Source organism: Bos taurus, chromosome 18 (assembly GCF_002263795.3).
Source record: "Bos taurus isolate L1 Dominette 01449 registration number 42190680 breed Hereford chromosome 18, ARS-UCD2.0, whole genome shotgun sequence".
NCBI lineage: Eukaryota > Metazoa > Chordata > Mammalia > Artiodactyla > Bovidae > Bos > Bos taurus.
Genome location: NC_037345.1, coordinates 15232102 through 15235482, shown reverse-complemented (window position 1 = coordinate 15235482; position 3381 = coordinate 15232102). Strand labels below are relative to the sequence as shown.

At 46.1% G+C, this 3381-nt stretch overlaps 1 pseudogene; it reads right to left on the bottom strand.

Annotated features, from left to right (window-relative positions):
• Positions 1-220: 220 nt before the first annotated feature.
• LOC101905644 (branched-chain-amino-acid aminotransferase, mitochondrial-like) lies at positions 221-2929 on the bottom strand (annotated as a pseudogene).
• Between the last annotated feature and the right edge of the window lie 452 nt (positions 2930-3381).

Genomic DNA, 3381 nt, shown 5'->3' with positions numbered 1-3381 from the left:
GGGATCTACCTGACCCAGGGATCAAACCCGGGTCTCAGATTCTTAACTATCTGAGCCACCAGGGAAGCTTTTTGGATTTTAATGTATCAGTGGAAGGGAGGAATGCAAGTACAGCAGTTAAGACTGAAGAACAAAAATTTAAGTTAGAAAGTTGGAAGAACATGTATTGTTATTTCATATTCTAACAATAATTATCAGTGAAAGAGACTATGAACTTGACATTGCACATATGTGAAAATTATAGTTAAATATTATACAAATGTTATAGAACAGTTTGAATTCACTTTACCTCAAAAGAAGATCCCCATACAGGAAAATCATGGATCTGGAATCAATCTATTTCACTGAAAGACATTTTAAATTCTAACCATTACTCTCTTGGATAAATTGTCAGATCTAGCTACTCATTAGGATTGAATATGAATTTCTTTTCTTGTTCCTTGTCATTTTTTTTTTTTTTTCAAAATTGCAGCTAAAGGAAAAAACTCAGTGGCAGCCCTGGGGAGATCCAGCCTGAAAACAGAGATGCAGATTTGGGGTCAAGGTGTTCCCTAAACATCTTGACTCCACAATCCTTGACCACACAATACAGAACAGAGGGCAGTACAGGTCCCCAAGGCCTGAGTGGCAGGGCTAGAGGCCAAGATGCCTGAGTCAGGCCCTTATGACTTTGGGAGTGTAATGTGGCGGCACCAGAGTCCCAGGTTCCTCCATCTTTTATTTCATATCACTTCAGGTGAGTCATTGGTATGGAGGTAAAGGTCCAACTGGGCTGGATGCCACAGGTCGGTGGTCCCTGGAGTGAGTGGTTCGGCATAGCCTGCAGCACTGCACCGGGAACATCCTTTTGTGGGCTTTTGATCCCTACTGGATCGCCTTCAGCTCCTTGTGGAAGTGGAGGATAAGCTCAGCCCATTTTCCTTAGTGGGAATGTGGAAATGCTTGCCTTGGTACAGGATTCGATGCATGTGGCAGACCTGACAAGCAGTTCCTCCAGCGCCTGCAGGAACACATTCATGGTGATCTTACACTCCACAGTCTGGAACTCACCCCAGGTCCGAGCCAGGTCTGGCAGACTCTGTCGGACTAATCAAGGCAAGATGACACGGTCCAGTGGTGGGATCACCAGTTCCAGCGCCCCATAGTTGTGGGTTCAGAAGACGAAGATGTTCATGGTGCCCACCTCGATTAATTGGAGGTCAGGCCCGTATAGCCAGAGGACCTGTTCGCAGTCCTTCTTTTGTGCTTCCTGCTGCACGAACACAGTGGGCACTTAATTTTCCCTCATCTTGCAGTCGCCGACCCCACCTACCCAGGCTCAGATGAAGGATGAATCCTCCAGGAGGGAGCCAGGGCTCAAGGCATAGCCAGGGGAAGATTGCAGACATGTAGTGAGGGCTCCTTCTGGATTACCACTGGCAGCACATAGAGGCTGGAGCCTACGTCCTCAGGAACCCAGTCCTTGTCTTCTTTCATTAGCTGGCGGATGCACTCCAACAACTCAGCTTTGTCAAAACTGCAGGCAGAGGCACAGAGCTGAACACAGCATGAGTTCCACGTTGAGCCAAGGTCGGAAGAGGAGCACGCGCTGGTCCCCCGTCTTTGAACGCGTTCAGGTCTTCGAAGAGCTGCAGGGAGTAGTGGAGAGCCGAGCCGGCCGAGAGCAGAGTGAGGTTTTGGAAGGGCTGGATTTGGGGCTGACCCCAGCCCTTCTCCCTGTTCCGTCCCACTATCAGCATGTGATCGGTGAACACCTTCCTGAACAGCAGGGGCTGGCTGGGGTCAGGCTTCTTTTGAAGCTCCTGTGTCATTTCCAGCTGCCTGTCAGCAGCCTTGAAGCTGGATGAGGCATATCGTCTGGGACCACACAGAAGCCAAAGAACAGAGAGAAAATTTGGGGTCCAAATCTCTCTCCCTTCATCCCCTCTAAAGCCTCGTGCTCCTTTCTGAGGGGGCTCCTCCTCCTTCGAATATGAATTATGAAACTACATCATCAGTTCATTTTGGAGAAAGGGTAAGAATGAATCATGAATGTACTAAAATTGCTTTAAAATCTATTCTTCCATCACCATTAACATAGTTTAATGGTTTAAGATAGTTTTCCTGCCACAAGAACCCAGAGACAGTTTCGACGTAAATTTTTCTCTACAAGTGGTGCTTTTATCAATCCAAACTCATTTAGGTGAATGAGTAAACAAGAAACAACCTTATTTGTCACACTGAAAACTTTTTTATACATTATCTTTTTATATACATTGTCTTCATTCAAAGTGTGCTTACAGACATTAACATGTAGAATAGAAATTTCACTAATGCCTTTGCTTTCCTTAAAACTGTAGAACAGATATCAGTGCAATAGCCATTGTAATAAATGCTCATTGGCAAATTTTGTCAGAATGAAGTTTACTTTCTTAAATTATTTTCTTTGTTATGTTTGCTCCAATTGTTGAAATGTAATTTTTTAAGTGTAGTTTTATGGCTGTCGAATTCCACATTTAAAAAATGAACTTGTATTTTGTATATTTTTTTTTCACTTCATTTTACGAGTAATTTTTTTTTTCCTAAAAATACGTGATGAATTTAAAACAAACTGGTCTTTCATTGTGGGCTTTTAAGTAGTAACCGGAGAAGGCAATGGCACCCCACTCCAGTACTCTAGCCTGGAAAATCCCATGGACTGAGGAGCCTGGGAGGCTGCAGTCCATGGGGTCGCTAGGAGTCGGACACGACTGAGCGACTTCACTTTCACTTTTCACTTTCATGCATTGGAGAAGGAAATGGCAACCCACTCCAGTGTTCTTGCCTGGAGAATCCCAGGGACCGGGGAGCCTGGTGGGCTGCCATCTATGGGGTCGCACAGAGTCGGACACGACTGAAGCGACTTAGCAGCAGCAGCAGCAGCAGCAGCAAGTAGTAACAGATCTAAACAGCTAGATGGTGTTTGAGGGCAGACAAATTGCATATTATTCAAATTTGCCCGATAGTGGGCCTTAGGCAATTATTCGTTAAACGAATTTTTAATCCCCAACCCTGGGTCCAGGGCATTAATGACATCTCTACTCCAGTTCCTCAGTGATTAGACTTGCGAAACGGAAGTTTATCAAACATCAGGATCTGTGCCAAGCACCTCACTCTCCACTTGCTTTTCACTCTCTCTTCTTCCTCTCAGAGACGGGGCGTGCACAGCACCATGATCCTGCTGCTGCTGCTGCTGCTGCTGCTGCTGCTAAGTCGCTTCAGTCGTGTCTGTGCTCAATACCACGACCCATTCGTTGGTCGAGCCCGACGCCCTTCACTGCGGAGTCGCGGCCAAGCCACGTCCCCATGCCGGCCTAGAGGGGGCGTACCCATTGTTCAGCCAGAAGATCCAGGCCAAGTAAT